We start from the raw sequence: 23,639 nt of genomic DNA, 5'->3' as shown, positions 1-23,639 counted from the left end.
TTTTTTTCACCTGTTACTCAATTTCTGCCTTATTCTGGTAAAATTTAAAATATTAATAATATTCAATTTTATCTTCTGCATTGGTGTTTGTGACTATGCCTCTTTGTATTAATTTGTAATGACTGCTCTACAGTACAGTGTAAAAACCTTATACAATTCCATTTACCACTCAACCCACAACTCTTGTGTTATTGTTGGCATGTATTTTACTGAAATATATGCTATAATGCTATAATACATTGTGGGTTTTTTGCTAGAATATTCAATAATTGCCCCAGCTTTTAAAGATATCTAATAAAATATAAATATATAGTATATGTCAATATAATTTGTTACAAATATATTACATATACTTATATGTAAATGTAAACTTTTTACATTTATCCTATTTAGTTATTGGCAATAGTTTGGTTATACTTTTAGACAACATTCATAAACTTTAATACTTCATTAAAATAATAAATAATTGGAGGGTTTTTATTGTAGCTTGTATTGGTATTTCTATTTTACAAAGGCAGAAACTTGCCAAGATAATTGTTAGAAGGAAAACTTTTTTAAGAACCTATGTTTTTCTGACTCCTGGGACAATATGCATTTTGTTCTACCATTGTGAAAGTGGCAAGAAAACTGATGGATAGAATAAATTTTCCTCTTCATTGGCCATATAATCCATATTAAAGGCAGGCCTAACTTTGAATAGTTTGGAATGATTCTCCAACATACTAGTCAACAAAAGCCCAGGCTATGTTCCTGTGTCTGAGATCCACTCATCATCTACAACCTCATACATACTGTTGTATGCAAAAGCTTTTAAGTTAGAATGTTTAACACTAAACTACTTTTAAAGGATTAAAAATGATATCTTTATTTATAGGTAATATATGTCAGTAGTCCCACCTTCATTTTTATTTTGTAATCTGAGGCTCTGTCTGTCATTTGCATGTGAGACCATTACTGTTGGTTGGGTTTTTCAATAGGCATTGCAAACTCCTTCAACCTATGTTCCAAAATGCCTTTCCTGCAGAGACTGGAAAAGCTTAAAGTTGCATTTTGTAAACCCACTTATAGCTGGGAGTCTAGCTGTGACTTAGATTCTACTACTCTGATATGGACTTGGATTTGGAACTGAGTCATGCCAGAGACGCTCAAAAATGGGGATCTATTTTGCTGCTGTGAAGCATAGTATCATTGTCCTGGAGTAGATAAGTGTAGAGCCACTTCCAAATTTAACAGGCAGCTATCTGATCAAGTGGCCTGTGGGTCAGGGCAGAAGAAGTGTGGTTCTGAAGCCAGCAGTTTCTTAATTCTATAGCCATCACAGGTGGTTGTTTTCTTGGCTGCAAAATTTGACTTTATGAGTTATGCGTGACAACTCATTTTAGATTTTAAGAGCTCTTCTAAAGACTCTATAACCATTTCTTACTTCCTTAAACTACCTAAACTATTTTACTTAGCATAATCCGGAGCTCTGCAGGAAGTCTGGGATCACATTTATATGCAACCTGTTAGTAACTAAATGATACTAACAAAATTATACTGAGCCTGAAAACTTTGGAGACATTTCTAAAATGGTAACCATGAGAGGAATAAAAGTGAAAAGGAAAATGAGGGACTTTAAACTTGATGGAAGTGGCATGAATAAACATATTGTTTTATATGTCAATAGATTTATATGACATTCTTAATCAAAGGTAGTGAAAACAAGAAAACTTTAAAAAAGTGAAATACTTTCATTTGTTTTAATCAATAAAACATCTTCCTTTCACTGAGTGTATCAAATAGCTATTTTGTTCCTGGAAGACGGGACAAAATATTTTACCTGCTAAGTTGTTATGAGAAAAAACAATGGGAGGGAGGTGTTAAAACTAAAAATGTTCAAATACAGATGTAGACTAGACTAACCTGACTCCTGGACTTGCTGAGTAATTTACCTGGAAAACTGACATTCTCTTTACACGACATCACTGTAAATGTCAGAAATGTGCAATGGCTATTGTCCTTTGGTTATTTGCTCAGTAGGCTCCAGATCACTAAGGGATATGTAGGCTCGTAGAAATTTGTAGGGACTTGGGAAGTCATTCTTCTCTCCATGTGTTCTCTTGTAATTTGTAAAACTCTGTAAATTGTGATATCATTTGCCATGAACTGTACATGTTGGTCTCTTTCTGCCATTTATAATACCATCCCATTGTGGCAACTAGCAGATGGACATATTTTAAATGGGCAAACACATTCTTTTCCAATTAAACTTCATGTTTCTAAAAATTTATCAATTGTGTATATCTGCTATATTTTTATATTACTAACTTCAATTAAATATTAGCCAGTATTCTCTTGATATTTTCTGCCTCCTTCTTTGAATGAATTTCTACTCAACCTAAGTTATGTTTCCTTAGAGTTATAAACATTTATGATTATCTTCATTGTTCCATATTTCCTCAGCTATAACTGAACACTGAATTATGCATTAGAGACTGTTTTCCTTTTATAATGTAGGTTTTCATTATTCAGTAATATATTTTATTTTAGTTTTATGTATCTATAGATATAAAACTTTTAGAGTTGCATACCTGTATTTATATTGATTTTTATTATGTATACCTATTTAAAATTATCTGAAGTTTTCTTTTTTAGTCGTGGCTCTGCCAAATTTTGGTATCAGGATGAGTTTGGCTTCATAGAACGAGTTACAGAGGAGTCTCTCCTCAATTTTTTGGAATTGTTTCAGCAGGAATGTTACCAGCTCTTCTTCATACATTCATCCATATGAATGTGGCTGTGAATCTGTCTGATCCTGGGCTGTTCTTGGTTGGTAGGCTATTTATTACTGACTCAATTTCAGAGCTCATTATTGCTGTGTTCAGGGATTCAATTTCTTCCTGGTTCAGTCTTGGGAGGGTGTTTGTGTCCAGGAATTTATTCATTTTTTTCTAGATTTTCTAGTCGACGTGCATAGAGTTGCTCATAATATTATCTGATGGTTGTTTGTATTTTTGTGGGGTCAGCGATAATATCCCCTTGTCATTTCTGATTCTGTTTATTTGAATCTTCTCTCTCTTCTTTTTTATTAGTCTAGCTAGGGTTTTATCTACTTTATTAATGTTTTCAAAAAAACAGCTCCTGGATTAGTTGATCTTTTGAATGGTTTTTGGTGTCTCAATCTCCTTCAGTTCAGGTTTGATTTTGGCTATTTCTTATCTTCTGCTTGTTTTGGGATTTTTTTTTGCTCTTCTTTCTCTAGTTCTTTTAGTTGTGATGCAAAAATCCTCAGCAGAGTACTGGCAAACTGAATCCGGTAGCATATCGAAAAGGTTACCCACCACAGCTAAGTAGGCTTTATCCCTGGGATGCAAGTTTGGTTCAATTTATGCAAATCAATAAATGTGATTCATCACATAAATAGAACTAAAGACAAAAATCACATGATTATCTCAATAGATGCAGAAGAGTCTTTTGATAAAATTCAACACCCCTTCATGTTAAAAACTCTCAGTAAACTCAGTATTGAAGAAACATACCTCACAATAATAAGAACCATTAATGACAAACCCAGAGCAAACATCATACTAAATGGGCAAAAGCTGGAAGCGTTCCTCTTGAAAACCGGCACAAGACAAGGATGCCCTCTCTCTCTGCTCTTCTTCAACATAGTATTGGATGTCCTGGCCAGGGCAATCAGGCAAGGGAAGGAAATAAAGGGCATTCAAACAGGAAGAGAGGAAGTCAAACTTTCTCTGTTTGCAAACAACATAGGCCGCGTCTAGAAAACCCCATTTCTCAGCACAAAAGCTTCTCAAGCTGATAAACAACTTCAGCAAAATCTCAGGATACAAAATCAATGTGCAAAAATGACTAGCATTCTTCTACGACAATAGGCGAGTCAAGAATCAAATCAGGAATGCAGTCCCATTCACAACTGCCACACGCATACACACACACACACACACACACACATACACACATGCAAAATACCTATGAATACAGCTAACCGGGAAGGTGAAAAATCTTTACAAGGAGAACTACAAAACACTGCTCAAAGAAATCAGAGATGACAAAAATGAATGGAAAAACATTCCATGCTCATGGATAGGAAGGAACAATATCGTTAAAATGGCTGTACTGCCCAAAGCATTTTACAGATTCAGTGGTATTCCTATTAAACTATCATTGACATTCTTCACAGAACTAGAAAAAACTATTTTAAAATTCATATGGAACCAAAACAAGAGCCTGAATAGCGAAGGCAATCCTAAGCAAAAAGAGCAAAGCTGGAGGCATCACACTGCTTGACTTCAGTAACCGAAACAGCATAGTGTTGGTATAAAAACAGACACATAGACCAATGAAACAGAATAGAAAATCCAGAAACAAGGCTGCATACCTACAACTATCTATCTTTGACAAACCTGTCAAAAACAAGCAATGGGGAAAGGATTCCCTATTCAATAAATGGTGCTGGGATAACTGCTAGCCATATGCCAGACTAAAACTGGACCCCTTGCTTATACCATATACAAAAATTAACTGAAGATGGATTAAAGACTTAAATGTAAAACCCAAAACTATGAAAACCTTGGAAGACAACCTAGGCAATACCATTCTAGACATAAAAAGAAGCCAAAATTTCATGAGGAAAACATGAAAAGCAGTTGCAACAAATGCAAACATTGACAAAAGGGGTCTAATTACACTAAAAACTTCTGCACAGCAAAGAAAACTATCCATGGACTGTAAAGACAGCCTATAGAATGGGAGAAAAGTTTTGTAAGCTATGCATCCGGCAAGGGTCCAATATCCAGTATCTATAAGCAACTTAAATGAATTACAAGAAAACGAACAAACAACCCTAATGAAAATTAGGCAAAAGACATGAACTACTTTTCTTTCGTGTTTTTTTTTTCTTTTTTTGAAACAGTCTCACTCTGTCTCACAGGCTGGAGTGAGTGGGGTGATCTCAGCTCACTGCAACCTCCATGTCCCAGGTTCAAGCAATTCTCATGCCTCAGCCACCTGACTAGCTAGGATTACAGGAATGTGCCATCATGCCTGAATAAAATTTTTGTATTTTTAGTAGAGACAGGGTTTTGCCATGTTGGCCAAGTTGGTCTCAAACTCCTGGCCTCAAGTGATCTGCCAGCCTCGGTCTCTCAAAGTTCTGAGATTACAGGCATAAGCCACTGCACCCAGTGACACTTTTCAAAAGAAGACATACATGCAACCAACAGTCATATAAAAAAGAAAGCTCAACATTACTAATCATTAGAGGAATGCAAATCAAAACCACAATGAGACACCATCTCACACCAGTTAGAATGACAATTATTAAAAAGGCAAAAAATAACAGAGGCTGGTTTGGTTGTAAAGAAAAAGGGACATTTATCCATTGTTGATGGGAGTGTAAACTGCTTAAAGCGCTGTGGAAGACAGTGTTGTGATTCCTCAAGGACCTAAAAACGGAAATACCATTTGACCCAGCAATCTCATTACTGGGTATATATCCAAAGGAATACAAACTGTTTTGTTTTAAAGACAGATGAACACATATATTCTTTGCAGCACTATTCAAAACAGGAAAGACAGGGACTCAACCTAAATGCCCATCAATGATACACAGAAAGAAAATGTGGTACATATACACCATGGAATACTATGCAGCCATACAAAATAATAAGATCATGTCCTTTGCAGGAACATGGATGGAGCTGGAGGCCGTTATCCTTAGCAAACTAATGAAGGAACAGCAAAACAAATACCACATGTTTTCACTTGTAAGTGGGAGTTGAATTATGAGAACACATGGACACAAAGAGGGGAACAACACAAACTAGAGCCTATCAGAGGAGGGAGGGTGGGAGGAGAGCTAAGATCAGGAGAAATAATTAATAGGTAGTAGGCTGAATACCTGGGTGAAGAAATAATCTGTACAACAAACCCCATGACACAAGTTTACCTATGTAACAAACCTGCACTTGTACCCCTGAACTTCAAATAAAAATAAAAAAATAATAAAATCATCTGCAGACTTTTTCTCATCTCATGTTCTTTCAGGTTTGGGGTGGCATTGAAAAATGAAACCATCTCTTGACTTTGCCTAGAGAATTTCACCAACTAAGCCTGGACCTTAGATTCTCCATGGGTCTTGCAGACAATGTAGAGTCTGTAAAGTGAACAGTGGGGATTGGGTCAGACTCATTCCCCAGGTGCACACCTCTTCATGTGCTCTACAGTTTGTACAATCTCTTGTGCTGATACATGCTGATTACGATGGCTATGTGTTGTACAATTTAATGAATATTTAGTCATGTATTTTTATTCAATATTTGTGTTTCTATTTCTTATTTCTACAAACAGCTTCAGTAAACTTTCTCATACACATCTTGTAAAGAACATGAGCAAGATTTTTCTTTATAGTATAGGTATTGAGGCAGAAATGCTAGGTTGTAGGATATGTGCTTCTTCATCTTTCCTAGGTTGTGGCAATTTCTCTTTAAAGTGCTTATACCATTTTGTATTCACATCAGCAACATATGTGTTTCTCTTTTCCTCTTGTTTTCAGTACTACTCGGTACCAGATTTTACAATCAAAGTTACAATAGAAAGGGTTTTTTTCAATCTCACTTTCGTTTTCATTAGTGTTTCCATGATGCAAAACTGATCATTTTTTCATGTATGTTGACAATTTAAGCTTATCTCTAGGAAGTGTCTACCCAAGTCTTTTTCCCTTTTTTCCTATTTTTTGTTATTAATTTGAAGAAATTATTGACATGTTCTAGGTATTATTTTTACTGTCGGTGTTTTGTTTTTTCATTGCAAATATCTTCTCCAAGTCTGTGGCTTAATATTCTACTTTATGATAACTTCTGTAACGCAGAATTTTTTGTTTCAAAATAAAGTGGCGTATATGTGCCAATAAGCAAATTGTTTTCTGTTTCAATTTTATAAAGATAGGCTTTTTTTTCTTCTAAGCGTTTTCAAGTTTAGCTTTTCAAACTTTAATACACATGGAAATGATTGTTTGTTGACATGATATGAAAAATGACCTAATATTAATTTTTTATATGGATAACCACTTGTCCATGACCATCTATCACATAGTCCCACTTTTCTCACTATTATATTCTAAGTGTGGATATTCTCTATCTAGATAGTATATCCCCCCCTCAATTTGACAATATTTGATCCAAGGAATTTGCACATAAATTCTTAAGTGAGACTGGCATGTAATTTTCTTTGCTCAAATTGTTTGTCTGTTTTTGTTGTTGTTTTCTTCCTGTGCTGGATGCAGATCCAGACATCATCTTAGACCATGGAGACAAGAAACAGAATTCTACAGTGAGCTGAAGCAGAGCCGCCCACAGCCTTAACCTGCTTGAACTTCCACCAGAGAAAGCACTACAGTTCTGCTTTGCTTGATCCCTATGTGGGGAGATCCTTTCTAATTACAGCTACAAAGCTAATCCTAAACAATACTTAGCTATATTCCATATTTTCTTGAGCTAGACTTGGTATTTTTATATTTTTCTGGAAATTTCATATACATTTAATAATTTTCAATTCATTGCAGTAAGATTGTTCATAATAAACTCTTATGCTTTTTAAAAATCTCTACCCTAAAGCTACATGCCATTTTGCAGGCTTGATTTTATTTGTGACTTTGTCTCTTTTCCTTAATTAATTTTTGTTTTGAATTTGTCTTTTTAATAAACTAAATTTCATTTTATTAATCACTTCTATCAATTCTTTAATTTTGGTTACATTACTTTTTACTCTGACTTAAGAATTCCATTCATCTAATACTCTTTTAATCTAGTTTTATTTTACACTTTAATACTTTGATTATTTAGCTAATTAATTGTAAATCTTTTTAAAGATCTACTTAACTCTATACATTTCTCTATAAACACCAATTTAGCTGCATTCCACACACTTAATCTCTAGTCTTTTATTTTATCACAGAATAGTGCTTTCCCACATGTAAAACTTCCTTGTCACTTTTTGTAATGATGTACTCCAAGTACACTGCCCTATTTTCCACTCTAAGATCCTAAACTTACTGCAGGTGGACCATCTTCAGCTCACTGCTTCTCACATGCCTAACATAAATGTTCTGATTTCATGTAAATATTAATACTTTCTTTAGCACCTAGAAGCTTATATAGTGTCAAGATATGTACCTTGATATACATACTCTAGCCCTGGAGAGCCCTCTCCTCTCCAACACATCCCAACTATGACAGTTCTTGAAATTATTGTCTCGGTTTTTAGTTCCTTCTTTTTGTCTTTTCTTAAATTATTTCCATTTCTTTTAAAGTCAGATATCGATTTTTTCCTAATATTTATATGAAAGGGGGTACACATTATTGAACCTTATTGCTGTAAATGGAAGCATTAGATGTTTACTATAAGTATATATGGTACATTAAATTATTATTTTATGAGGTTGTTCTATGTAAAAACATTTCTTTTAAATTAGCAATCAATACATTTTTGGCAATACTTTTTGACATTTTCTACGATATCCATGTTTTTCTTCTACTTATTGATATGTGCACTATATAAATAGATATCCTAATATTAAACACATCTTTTATTCCTGGGATAAACACTAGGCAGTCAACATGATGGTCGGACTGGATTTTCTTTAGGGTTTCCATAGTTGCATTTAACAGGTGTCATTGATGCATAGCTTTTATTTAAGGAATCATTCCTAATTTTTAGTTTCAGGACTAGATTCTGTAGCATAGAAAACTATAATGATATGTGTAAAACAATATAATCCAAAATTCTTTTAAGGAGGCAAATTATTGATAACTTACTCTATATCTTATATAGTTATTAGACTTTAGTTTTCAAAGCTTTGGTTTGGGTAATTGATTTATTACAAAAATATAGAATTTTATATGTATTAACTATAATTATAAACATGATTTTCTTATAAAAATCTCTGTATTGTTATAGTTCTTTTCTCATTTCCAATTTTTTCATCTTGTTTACATTTTTACTATGTGTCCTAGAGATTGGTCTACTTTTACAATTTTCAAAAATCAATTGTAGCTTTTTGTAAACATATCCTATTATTTTTTGAATATCATCTCATTAGTTTTTTAAATCAGTCCTTAATGTTTTATCTCTTGTCCTACATTTTTTCTTTATTGTTAATCTACCTAAAGAAAATTTAAACATGGACTATGCACCCCTACTTCCTCATCAATTTATGGTGGTATTATCTTAAACATGGGGTTTGGTTTTTTGTGGTAGGTTAATTCATATTTTAAGAATGAATGATTATATAGAAAAACACTTGAGTGACTAAGGTAGCTAACATTGGGAGTAAACCTATTAAAAAACTTTAAGAATATTTTTTAATACTCTAAAAGAAAGCAAGGACAACATCATGCCAAATAAAGACAATGTCAGCGACGTTATACAATTTAAGTAAGGAACGTATCCTTCACTTGAGTAGGGTTTTCAAGTAGAAATTTCACTGTTTCTCTCTCTATTGTTTGTGGCACTCAGAATGAAGGTAAGGCAGAGAAGAACGGAAATATTTTTGCACATTTGTCTTTGACCTCCAGTACAATGCCGATCTCCAATTTTCCTTTTCCCTTTTCTTTTTTAATTTAGATAAAATATGAAGACAAAGTGAATTAGTAGTAAATTTGTCTTGACCATGGCATCTATTCTCTTTGTTGCAATTAGTGTTTTAAATCTTTAGATGCAATTCCTTAGGAACAATCTGGAGTCATATCTCTTCCAGAAAAATCTGGAACTACTTGTGGAAAACTAGTAAATGTAGGCTAATATTTCACGCTTTTATTACTATTATACAGCTTTGCCTAAGATTACTTTAAACGAGTGTTCAATGATTAGAGGTGTGTAGACTTTAGCAGAGAAAAGGGAGGACTTTTCTGTGCAATGTCTCAGGAAGATCAATTTTCATCATGCCCTTTGTGTAGTCACTATTGAAATGGCTTCTGCAGAACATTTGAGGCCTATTTTTTGTAGTAACTCTTACTCTTTACATCTCTGATGAGATGAAAATCATGTGATTTCAGTAAGAAATTTGCTTGGAGACATATTATAATAATATCCAATTACTGATGAATGCATTATATGTATTGGATCTCTGGGCCCCTGAGAGATGACTATGAATCAGATTCTTGCAGTGAAACCCTGAGTCCTTATTTTAGCACATTTCCCCCAGGTTATTCTGATACATAACCGTATTTCCTTTCCACTGCCTTAAAATAGCAAGTGTTTTACTTGTAATAGACATTTCTGCGGGATGAATAGAATGTAACTATTTCTTAACTGTATGCAAAATGGAGTTTTGGAAAAAGTTTCATTCTCTAAGGCATTCGATGAAGTCCTAAAAGATTCACATCTTTGCTTCATTACATCATCTGGCAATAAGTATCTGGTAGGCACTTTTCTGGTCACATAAAGATAGGCTCTGAAGATGTTCAGCTGATTTGCAAATATAATACATTTTAAATTCATGAAAAGAAAGCTGTTTTGGTATATTGATGAATTTTAAAATGTCTTCAATCCCTCTTTAAAAATGATTTTGGTGATGTTAGCAACATGGTAGTTATAACTATAGAAGTGTAGTATTTCAATGATACTTTTGAGAGCGACTCATTTTCTGCAAGTCTTTTAATAATCCACACTTATTTACAATGGTCAATGATCTCCACCTCAATGTCCCACAGAAGTGATATGCTAATTCTCAAGAGATAGGCCTCATTTCCAGTTGATGACACCAACAGGATTTGACAGAGTGGCGAGCAGCCCTTGCTCATGTTGACAGAGATAGCCCTGCTGATTAAATAGCCTTCCAAGGCACTCCGTAAATTAAGCCACACATCGTTGATACTGACGCTTTTGTTCTCTCACTAATTCTGTGATGCTGGGGAAGTCATGCATGTATTGTATTTTTCAATTACTTATTTCTCTGATGCAAAATTTGGGGAAGAATATGAAAATCATATTATAATACACTTGATATTATATTAACATTTTAAAAATCCTATTTTTTGTGATCTAGTGGCTATTTATCAGATGTTCAATGATCTGGTATCTTCTGAACATCCTTCCTATGGTTCCTAATCAGTGCCTTGTTCTCAAGTTAGAAGTGAGAACGCCATCTCTCAGGCTTCGTATTGGCTGGCTAGATGACCTTGGCTCTGCCAATCAGAAAAGTTTGGGAAACTTTGGATTTGGAAGTAAGCAATAGGGGGAAGTGCATACAGTGCAGAATGCATTCTTTGGTGGGGATGGAGGCAGAGTCCAGGGAACCTTGTATCCAACCTTAAAGGTGTGAGCTGCCATGTTTGTGCTGAGCAGCAGAGGCAGTGATCGTCTCACTGGAGCAATGCCCACATTGTGGCATGTATGCAGCTCCAACCTGCTGAGACTGACTCTACAGCTTTCTTAGAGATGAGCTTCCTAATATTTCTTAATCCATTTCCTAACGTAATTTAGAGTAGATTCTCATCTCTATAATAAAGAACTCTGAACTCACGCATCCTCTCACACTTGTTAACTACTTTCTAGGCATTTTGTTTTCTTCCTGTTTTTTCAAAAACATCATTTTGTTCCCATTTCAGGACTCTTCATGTGATGTTCCATCTGCCTCAAATACAAATATTTTCAAGCTTGACTCTTCTCATCCTTTATACCTCTGCTCAAACACCACTCTCTCAAAGAAGCCATTCTCCTTATTCCTCTCCTTTCCAATCCAGTAATCTCTATCTCCATCTCTTGTTTCATTCGTTTGTTTGTGTATTTTCTTTTTTCTTTTTTCATTTCAATAGGTTTTGGGGGAACAGGTGGTGTTTGGTTACCTGAATAAATTCTTTAGTGGTGATTTCTGAGATTTTGGTGCACCCGTCACCTGAGAAGTGTATCCTGTACCCAATATGTAGTCTTTTATCCATTGCCACCCCTCACACGTTCCCCGAGACCCCAATGTCCAATGTATCATTCTTATATGTTTGCATCCACATAGCTTAGCTCCCACATATGAGTGAGAACATATGATGTTTGTTTTTCCGCTCCTGAGTTACTTCACTTAGAATAATAGTCTCAGTCTCCATTTCCATCCAGGTTGCTGCAAATACCATTATTTTGTTCCATTTTATGGCTGAGTAGTAGTCCATGTTATGTTTGTCATGTTTTCTTTGTCCACTCATTAACTGATGGGCATTTGAGCTGGTTCCTTATTTTTCCAGTTGCAAATTGTGTTGCTATAAACTTGTGTGTCCAAGTATCATTTTTGTATAATGACTTATTTTCCTCTGGTAGATACCCAGGAGTGGGATTGTTGGATCAAACAGTAGATCCACTTTTAGTTCTTTAAGGAGTCTCCACACTGTATTCCACTGTGGTTGTACTAGTTTACATTCCCACCAGCAGTGTAGAAGTGTTCCCTTTTCACTGCATCCATGCCAACATCTATTATTTTTTGATTTTTTTATTATGGCCATTCTCACAGGAGTGAGGTGGTATTGCATTGTGGTTTTGATTTGCATTTTCCTGATAGTCCATGATGTTGAGCATTTTTACATATGCTTGTTGGCCATTTGTATATCTTCTTTTGAGAATTCTTTCATGTTTTCCTCACAGAATGAGGGCAGAATTTGTTTTTGTTTTCTTTACATAAGCATTCTCAGAATCTGGAATAGACAGCCAAACAAATAGTAAGCATTTGCTATTTGGGAACAAATGAATAAAATGCTTAATATATTGCTTCTCTTTGAAAGCATCATGAAGATATTATTAAGAACCACAGATGTGTATTTTGGCCTAATGGAGAAGAATAGACAAACTCAATTGAGAATTGAGCTAAAGGTAGAAAGAAAGGATATGGGAAAAAAATGAAGATTTCTCAAAGGGAAAAAAGGTGAAGCAAAGGGATGAAACCAAATCATAGTAATTTGAAGAGATCATCAAATATGCATTCCTAACAACTCCATGCCCAGCACCTCATGAGAAACTGCAAAGGATACCTGGAAAATCTAAGAAGTCTACAATATTGTTCCTGCAATTTAATATTCTGGATTAGAGAAGAAGGAACATTTATGCAAAGGGAGAAAAGGAAAACATAGAAAAGCATGAGTTATCTGCCGGACATGGTGGCTAATTCTAGTGATCTCAGCACTTTGGGAGGCCGAGGCTGGCGGATTGCCTGAGCTCAGGAGTTCAAGACCATCCTGGGCAATATGGCGAAACCCAATCTCTACAAAAATACAAAAAAATAAAAATAAAAAAATTAGCCAGGCATGGTGGCGCATGCTTGTAGTCCCAGCTACTTGGGAGGCTGAGAAGGGAGGGTCCCTTGAGCCTGGGAGGTGGAGGTTGCAGTAAGCTGAGATTGCACCACTGCACTCCAGCCTGAGTGACAGAGTGAGACCCTGTCTCAAAGCAAACAAAACAAAACAAACAAAACAAAAAACTCCAAACAAATGTGAGTTATGCAGTTCTAACATTTCTGGAAATGTTCCCCTAAGAGCTTACATTGCTCTGAGTGAAAAATCTGAAGCCGTGCTTTGGAAATAAGTTCTTCATAAGCAGAAATAATTGTTTAGGATTTGTTTCCTCAAGTTCATTCCTATAAACATGATGAAACGCTAATAATTTTTTAGATAAAAGTAGTCTAAGTTTCAATATCTAATTGCAGAATACCAGTTAATCCCTAATACTGACAAACTTTCAAATTATGCCTCTTCAATCATTTTTCTAATTAGTGGGAGGACATCTTGAAGCACTATGATCATTTAGATTTTATTTGTCAGACAGTGCTGTGTACAGTTACTCCATATGTTTCTACCAAAAAAATATGAACAATTATGCCAAGATAGCAACTATAGTTTTGATGATGGTGGCTAATTGGGTAACTGGGCATGATTCAGTCTACTGCTTATCCAGTCAGAAGATAATTATCACATTTGCCACTATCTCATATGCATATTTATTTTTCTTCTTTCCCAGAAATTTTAGTATGTAATAAGCAAATAAGTAAATAAGGTTTCTGTCTCAAGGAGAAATACACATTACCATTCAACTCACTTAAAATATATTCAGACATTATAACAACATGCTAAGTGGATGCATACACACACACACACATACACACATACATACTAGAAGTTATACAGTGTCACAATAACAAGAGCAGGCATTTATTGAGCTCATAATATGTGTTTGGAACTCTTATCAGGGCTTTACCTATAGTAACACTTTTAATCCTCACAACTACTTTATGAGATAGGTTTTCTGTTACTCCCATGTTGCATATAAGAGCAAATGACTTGTTCAAGTTTAAACGATGAATGAGAAACAAAGCCAGGATTTTCACCCAAGAATCTTGCCACCGAAGCTGTGTTTTTAACCATCAGGCAATACTGCCTTGCTAGTGGGAACAGTATGGGGCTTTGAGTCAGATCAGTTCAAATTTAGGATAAAATTTTAGTGCTGATTGTGACTTCGAGAATATTCCTCAGTGTCTCTCAAACTTAGGATCTTCATCAGTAATAAATAAGTAAATCAATGGAAATCATTAAACCAATCTACAATAATAGCTATTGTAAAGGGTTGCCACATTGCTTAAAAATGATGTAACATATATAAAAGTATTTGGTGAACTTGTCAGAAATAATTCCCTCTTCCTGATATACCTGCTTCTTAGTGTGCTTGCATATTGATTATAATCATCTTTCTCCAAAAGGCCCAGTTGGGACCTGTCTTCCTGCCTGTCTTTCTGCCTGACCACCCACCCCATCCACCCATCCCATCCACCCCTCAACCCAGCAATGTTTTGCCCTTTGATTTATATTATTGGAAGTAATCTGTGGAACTGAAAATAATTCCCAAAGTCAAGATTTATAACACTGCTGCAAAATGACCCAGAAACGTTAGATTTGATAACCCTTTAGTCAGATTACCATTTTTCCCAGTTACTACTGATTACTGTGGCTTACTACTCTCATTTTAAATCCTTGAATAGATATCATGCAATTAAAAATAGTACTAACAACTGTACATATTCTATAACATGTTCTGATTTGTTTCAATTAATGTTATATGTATTTCCCCTTATTAAATATTGTCCTTACTACCAACCAACCAACACAAACAAATAAATAAATAAGCATAAGCAAATCTGAAAAAAAAAGTAGTAATAGCTCATCACACCACATTACTCAGGAGACCAGAAACTGAGGCTATTTCAATAAGTCTAATATGAATAAAGACTGGCCTCTACAGGTTCCAGTTTGTAGAAAGTAGCGTATCTCAAATTTCTATCATTTCCAGTCACATGTCTGAGAGTTGGATTATGTTTTTCCACACAGGTGGAGTCAGGGCTCCTATGTGGTGTGACTTAAGTTGTGATCAAGACATAGTTGTTGCCTTTTTATTGTGTTACTTACATTCTCGCAGTGCTTATTTCCCTTTATCTCCTTAATCAGTACTCAGGTATAGTTGTATTAACAGATAAGTTTCAACCTACAAATAGAATTAAATAAGTTACCAGACAACTATGCCATGTTATGAGTTATTTTGGTGAGAAAACATGTTTTCTTAATAGGTGGCTGATAACATGTACTCTAGTGAAAACCAGGAGAGTTAGAATAAAGTGGATACTTTGGAGCCCAAGTTACTGTATGGTGAGAGGAGATCATTGACATAGGACAGTGAGAATAATGGAGTACTGAGAGCAATGGAATAACGGGTTAAAAAGGGAAGTTGTTAAATACATGTCTGAGTTTGCTCCTGGACTTACTATTTTGTTACAATTTATTTTTCTATTTTTTTCCCAATATCACATGGTCAGAATACCATAGGGTAAAATAAGCCCTGAACTTAGGTAATTCAAGTCCTCTAACAGATAACTTATTTTGTCAATTATATGTTCAGGTGTTTTGCCTGCTTTTTACTCTGCCTTTGTCTTTTTATTGTTTGTGTTAGTTATATATATTCTGGACAAAAATCTTTTGTTGGATACTCCAATTGCGAACTTTTTTTCCCACTCCTTGGATTGCTTATTCATTTGTAAATGACGTGTTCAGATAAGGAAACTATTTTTTTCTGATCAAGTCAATGTATCAATTCTGTTATTTTCTACTGAGTACTTTTGTGTCTATTGAGAAATCTTTGCCTTTCTTAATGGCTTGAAGATATTCTCCTATAATTCTTTTAGAAGCTTTATAGTTTTAGCTTTTGCATTTGGACCTATGACCTATCTTGAATCAGGCATTTAGTGAAGAGAAGTGAAAATCCATATCAGCATAGAATATTTAACAAGAAATTTCATAGCAACCTTATTCATTATGGTCCCACAATGGAAGCAAATCAAATTACTATTAGGTTGGTGAAAAGTAATTGTGGTTTTTGCCATTACTTTCAAGAAGCAACTGAAAAACAAATTTTATTACCATGTTCATAGAACGGAATATTGCTCCACCAATAAAAAAGTGAGTCACTGATATATTCAACAACTGGATGACTCTCATAAACATTAATTTGCACAAAATCAGCCAAACACAAAAGAATACATTTACATGATTCTATTTATTTGAAGTCTAAGAACAAACAATTATTTGAGGGCAATAGAAATCAGAAAGTGGTTAACTCTGGGGCAGGTTCTTGTTTACCTGTAATGAGAAAGAGGGAAATTTCTGGGATGATAAAAATGTTCCATATTTTGTTTTGGATGGTGGTTACATGGTGCCTACAATTGTCAATATCTGTCAAAATGAAAACTTAAAATCTGTACATTTTATTTTGTATTTCTTGTAAGTCAATAATTTTAAAATACAGTATTAGATGGACATTACAAGAAATAACAGCATTTTATCAACAGCAAACTGAAAGTCAGTAGTCATTTCCTAAATAATATCAATAGTGCCCCATTAGAGCTGTACTGTCCACAAACTCTGTGCTCAGCAGCCATGGTAACATACAAGTACGTAATTAGAGCAACATTACTATGACTTGGTGCAATATACAAGTAGCCATTTAACAACAGCCAATATTTTTGATGTTTACTTTGTTTTAAATGCTTTGCAGACATTATTTCAATTAATTGATCATTAGAAGCCAGCAGTGAATGTCATACTAACTGAGCATGTTGCTTTCTTTTTCCCCTGTTAAAGAGGTTAGCAATGTTAGCCCATGACTTTAAAAAGGGTAAAAGTCATCAAAAGCCAACACATATATGGGAAGATGGTAAAGAAGAAAACGTAGGGGAGCAGAGATCACCAGAGATCATCCCTATTTAAGCTCTCATGTGGGCTCTTTGGCTGTATCTAGAAACCAAATTGTCACCAGGCAGATTAACAAGAGGAAAGTATAGTTTTACACGTACATGGAGATTTTCCCAGTAAAGTGAAGTCCAAAGAAGTGGCCAAAGCAAGATGCTTTTATAAGTTTTAGACAAAGAATGATAAATTTGAGAAGAAATGGCAGGACAAGGAAAATCTGGCTAGGGGGAGCAAATTTTCTAGGGGAGTCAGGAAATATATGTGGGATATAAATCTAGCAGAAAATAAGGGCCACTTGGTTAAGTATATTTATTCAGGGATATTGCAGCCCTCAATTCCCAGTCTCTGGTGATAAGGGCTATTTTCTCTTCCTGGTACTGTGAGTGTACTCCTTCCAGAGGAATCTTTAGGCTTGCTACATGTTGGAAGAGACAGGTCAGCTATCCCTTTCTGAAACTACCATTTTTTTCAGTGTTTCAACTTGAAATAATCAATATAACAATCTGGTAAATTTTGAGATGTACATTCTTCACTCTTTCAAAAAGTATACCTAAGAGATTAAAATACTAATGTTAGATTGTTTTAATAACCAGGACTCACTCTAGGCCAAAGTCTCCACAAAGAAGTGTATTTTCAGCATCCCATGAACAACTTCTATTTTTTTCTGTAAAAATAAAATCACTTGCACAACTATCTGAAATACTACACTTCACCTTACCTGGGGACTTACCTTTTCCTAAGTGTCTGAGCTTTTTTGTGTGTTCAGTGCATGCTTGCTATGTTTCTGTGCAGATTGCTTGTGATAAATCACTTATGTTTCACCATAAGCTTCTGTGTTAAGTACACTTATTTCTTCATTTAATGTAAGATGGAAATGAGACACAAATGGTAAGTAACTTCCTGAAGCCACACAGCTTATAAATAAAAGATCTGGCCTTAGAATCAATGTGGTTTGATGTCAGAGCCTGCACTTTGATCACTATACACTGTGACTTTATGCCCCTTCATTATTATGCTATTTGCCTCTAAAACATGTGGACTTAATATGCGAATCACTCCTTATTACACTTTCATTTCTTTAAAAATGCACTCTGTCTTAATCCACAGGAATAAAAGGTGCCACTCAGACAAGAATCAGCTAGTGGAGGAGGTGTTTTTATTCATTATCTAATCCCTTTCCTACAAATTATTCGTAGGCAGCCATTTTCTCCAATCATTAATTTAAAAAGTATAGACTAAGCACTTACTCTATGCTAGAAACCTAAATGGACTCTGAGAGCTCAAATGCTACCTAAGTACACTCCTAGAAAATAGTATCAAATTTCAGAAGGGTGATAAATATTTCCTAATACCCCTTTGATAGTGAAGATTGGTGATTTCCTGGAAACAATTCAATTTTGCCTTAAAAATTGATGCAGCCAGTTCCATATTCCCCCAGTTAAAATTCCAAGCCACGAAGACTGCAAAATAGTCATCTACTTAGAATGAAAGTGAAATAAAAAGATCCAAGTACTTTATGCATCTATTCTTGTATGTGTCAGTTTCCTATTGCTGCTCTAGTAAATTACCACAAATTTACTGGCTTAAAACAACTCAGATTTTACAATTTGAAATGCAAACATCTGAAATGGCTCTCACAGAGCTAAAATGAAGGCATTGGCAGAGCTGTATTTCTTTTCTTCTGGAGACTACCAGGGAGAACCTCTTCCCTTGCCTTTTCCAGCTTCTAGAGGCTGCCTGGACCCTTGGCTCATGACCTGTTCCCCATTTAAAAGCCAACAGCAACATATTCAAATCTCCTTCTGACTCTGACCATCCTGTTTCCTTTTTATTTGTAAGGACTCCTGTGAATACAATGGAGTCACTGGGATAATTCCAGATAATTGTCCCATCTCAAAATACTTAATTTTATCAGATCTGCAAAGTCTCTTTTTTATTTTTTCCATGTACAGGAACATATTCATAGATTCTGGGTGTTAGGACAAGGGTATCTTGGGGAGGGAGACATTTTCTGCTTACCACATTTGTGAAAATTATCTTACAGTTATGTATTCCATAAAAAATTCTCTCTTTTGAAAATGTAATTTTCCATAAAATTATATATTTAATAGCCAGGATATGTATTTTTTTAAATAAATTACTTTTTAAATTTCCCCAATATAGTGTCATAAAGAACATCCTGAAAGCATTCTTAATTGGTACAGAAAAGAAATTACTTCCAGAATGTGTAAATAATAGACATGTATTTTTAATAGCCTCTCTTCTTTCTCTTCCTCTCCCTCTCCACCTCCCCCATCTCCCTCTTCGTTTCTCTCTCTTTTCCTCCCATCCCATCTCTCTTATACACACACATGTATGCCCACACAACTGAATCTCCTCTGCTTCTTACTAACAGCAAATGCACAACGATAAGGAAAATGTCTGGTTCAGAAAATTTATTTTTTTGCTTGGTCTTAAATAGAAAGTGCTCATACAAGGAGAAACATATTTAACATGTCCGAGGGATTGCTTGAAGGGTGTGAAACATCCTTCCCAGGAGAAATAATCTCCTGGCTTAAACCAAATTTATGGCAGGAATTTGATGGGTTGGCTTACTCCTCTATTGCCTTTAGGACATAATGCAATGTGCTGGACTTGGCAGGTGAGTCAGAAAGCAGTAGTTCACATAGAACTTGCTTCTGAGAGGCAGGAAAAACAATCCCTCTTTAACGGGTGCTTTGGAAGAGTTCCCTGAGCTATAACCTTGGTGGATGTTGGATTCAGGATCATTAACTACCCAAGATAAACACAGTACATGGGAGGCAGTGTTCTCTCCATGTGTGGGTTGCAAATGGAACTAGCTGTTTACAATAGCTGTGGTTAAATGAGAACAAAATTAAGTAGTGATGAGTCAACTATACAACGCTCTGTCTTGAAAAGTACAACAAAGAAAATAACATCAATTTTCAAACTGGAAAATTATTCAAATTACACATATATACAATCCTCATGCCTGTAATCCCAGCACTTTGGGAGGCCGAGGGAGGAGGATCAGGAGGAGTTTGAGAGGAGTTTGAGACCAGCCTGGCCAACATGGTGAAACCCCATCTCTACTAAAAATACAAAAATTAGCCAGGTATGGTGGCAGGCGCCTGTGATCCTAGCTACTCAGGAGGTTGAGGCAGGAGAATCACTTTGAACCTGGGAGGCGGAGGTTGCAGGGAGCCGAGATCATGCCATTGCACTCCAGCCTGGGCAATAAGAGCAAAACTCTGTCACTCACACACACACACACACACACACACACAAATTGCAGGTGAATTACTTAGAGTGATGAACAGACAACAGGAGAGGATTAGATTTCTGAATCTACTACTTAGTAGCTGGGTGACCTTGCACAAATAACTTAACCTCACTATGTTTCAGAGTCTCTGCTTTTAAAGTGGGAATAAAATAATTTGCCTAGCCTACAATTCAGTGTTATGAAGATTACTGTATACCTGAAAGAATACATGGGAAAGCACTTGATATGCTCTCACGTAAAAGAATTCAATACCAGCTTTGAAAACACACAAGTTTATTAGTTATTGCCAAGTAACAATTCGAGGTATGAACTAAGTAGTAACAAATGAAGGTGCATACTTTTAATCTTTTTCGTGTTGTTCAGCTTTACTATAGTCAGTATCCATTTATAGATGCAATCCAATGAGTTATGGCAGATGTATACCCTTGTAAATCTACCGTTTCAGTCAACACAAAGAACATTTCCATTGCCACTGCTTAACAGTATCACAATAGATTCGTTTGAAATGTTTAGAATTTTATATCAATGGAATCATAAATTACATACTCATTGTGTCTAGCTCCTTTTACTCTGTATAAAGTTTCTGAATTGTTTCATATGACAAAACGTATGTATCAGTGGTTTGTTTCTTTTGGTAGCTGAGCAGTATTTCATGGTATTGCATATTGTATTATGCTTGTTCATTACCTTTTGATCAACATTTGAATTGCTTTCAGTTTGGGACTATTATAAATAAAATTGCTAAAGACATTTTCATGAAAGTCTTTGTGTGGACAGAAGGTTTTTATTTCTTATGTAAATAGGAATGAAATTATTGGGTCATATGTAAATACATGTTTCCCTTTATGAGGAATTGCCAAACTATTTTGCAAAGTGATTGTACAATTTCACTTCCCGACCAGCAATGTAGTTGTTCCATATAATTCGCAACATTCATGCTTATGATTTTAAATTGTAACTATTTGAATATGTATGCAGTTGCATGTCATTAAGGTTTTACTTTACCTTGACGCTTTTGTCAACATCCAATTGACCATATGTGTGTGTGTTTATTTCTGAACTTTCAGTTTTGTTCTATTAATCTGTGTCTATCCCTTTGCTAAGTTTATCCTACTGTGATTGCTACAGCTTTATAGTCAGTTTTAAAATAAGGTAAGGTGATTTTTCCCTCATTGTTTTTCCTTTTAAAGATTGCTTTGGCTATTTTAGGTCATTTGCATTTCTGTAACTTTTATAACCAGATTGCCAAATTTTGCAAAAATACTTGCTGGAATATTCATTATATTTGTGTTAAATCTACAGATTAATTTGCCGGTAAATTTACATCTTAACTATATTGAGTTTTTTGAATCATGATCATGCTTTACCTCTCCATTTACTTACATGCTTTTTTACTTCTTTTAGCAAAATTGTTTAGTTTGGCACGTATTTTGTTAAAATACCTCTAATATTTTTGAATGCTATTTTAAACTGAATTGAGTTTTTTACTACATTTACAATTTTATTTTGCTATCATATAGAAATTTTTGTATCTTGTACTCTATGTCCTTGCTAAATTCATTTATTATTTCTATTACCTCTTTCATAGGTTTCAGAGGGTGTTCTACAAAAAAAAAATGCCATTTTTGAATAAAAGACTATTTTACCTCTTTCTTCCAATTTTAAGTTTTTTGCTTTTTTTTTAATTAAGGCTTTTTGCTTGTCTAATTGCATTGGCTGAGATTTCCAGTACAATGCTGAACATCGGGGGAAAGTGCAAACACAGTAGCCTTGTTTCCAGTTCTAAGTATAAAGTATTACCTTTTCCATTATTAAGTATGATGTTAGCTGTAATGTTTCTGTTGATTTCCTTAACGATGTTGAGGAAAATTATTCTCTGTATAATTTATTCTGATATTTTATTGTGAATAATGACTTTTGTCATTCTTTTAATATTTATTTAGATTACTATATGCTTTTCCTCCTGCTTTGTTTGGTAATCTGAGTGAATTACATTGCTTGATTTTTATAAATATGTTAAACCAACCTGGCGTACCTGAGACAAACCTGGTATCATCATTGTATATTATGCCTTTTATATATAACTAAATTCTATTTGCTAATAACTTAAAAAAATCCTTGTATGTGTACTCAAGCAGGATATTGGCCCATAGTTTTCCTGCTTATAATATCATTTGTTTTCTATCAGACATAAATAGAGAGATAAATATTTATAGAAATAGAAATAAGCCAGGATTGGTATTTTATCATAAAATTACCACATTACAAAAAAATTTCTATGCCTTTCTCACTAGATTTTTATGGATCTCAAGAGTAGGATTCTTTTATCCCATAACTTAGTCGAATGCCTTGAATTTGGTAGATTAAATTATTTCTTGGTAAATATAAAATTTTACCTCTCCCATGGAAAGAGTGTACCTCTTGCTCATTGATGTTGGGGTTGGTCATGTAATTTGCTTTGACCAATGGAATGTGGGAGGAAATGATAGGGCTGTGTGCCAGATTTAAGACTAAGCCTAAAAAAATATCATTTTTTTTTTTCTGCTTGCTCCTTGAATATTTCCAATCTCTGCATTGGGAGAAGAACATGTCTCAGATAGCTCCTACTCCTCCAGTTTTGGCCCCAGAATGAAACACAGGAAGAAGACCTGAATTTGGTTTGCATTTCAAAGTAGAACTGTTCCAGCTGACATGAAGACTGATGAATAAGGAATAAGTGTTTATTGTTGTATGCCACTGATATTTCTGTGGTCGATTATGTGTAGAAGAGCTGACTTGTACACTTATATAAACTTGAAGAAGACTGAATTTAGAAATGGAGTTTCTGCATATGGTTATGTCTGAGTAGCTCCAAGTGGATCATCCCTCCCTCAGATAACAACTCTAAACTCTGGACAAAATATGAAAACAACAGTTTCCTGAATATCAAAGAGCAACCCAAATCATGCAGATACTGTGTAAGTTTTATAGGAAATTTTTTATAGCTTAAGACTATGCAGCAGTCAGTATCATATGGCATGACTAAAACCTACATAGGGAGAAATGGTGTAGAGTATGAAAAGCAACTACCACAACTAAAAGGTGAGGAGGAA

The sequence above is a fragment of the Pongo abelii genome, chromosome 3 (assembly GCF_028885655.2).
Source record: "Pongo abelii isolate AG06213 chromosome 3, NHGRI_mPonAbe1-v2.0_pri, whole genome shotgun sequence".
NCBI classification, from domain to species: Eukaryota; Metazoa; Chordata; class Mammalia; order Primates; family Hominidae; genus Pongo; species Pongo abelii.
Note: the sequence above shows the minus strand (reverse complement) of the source record.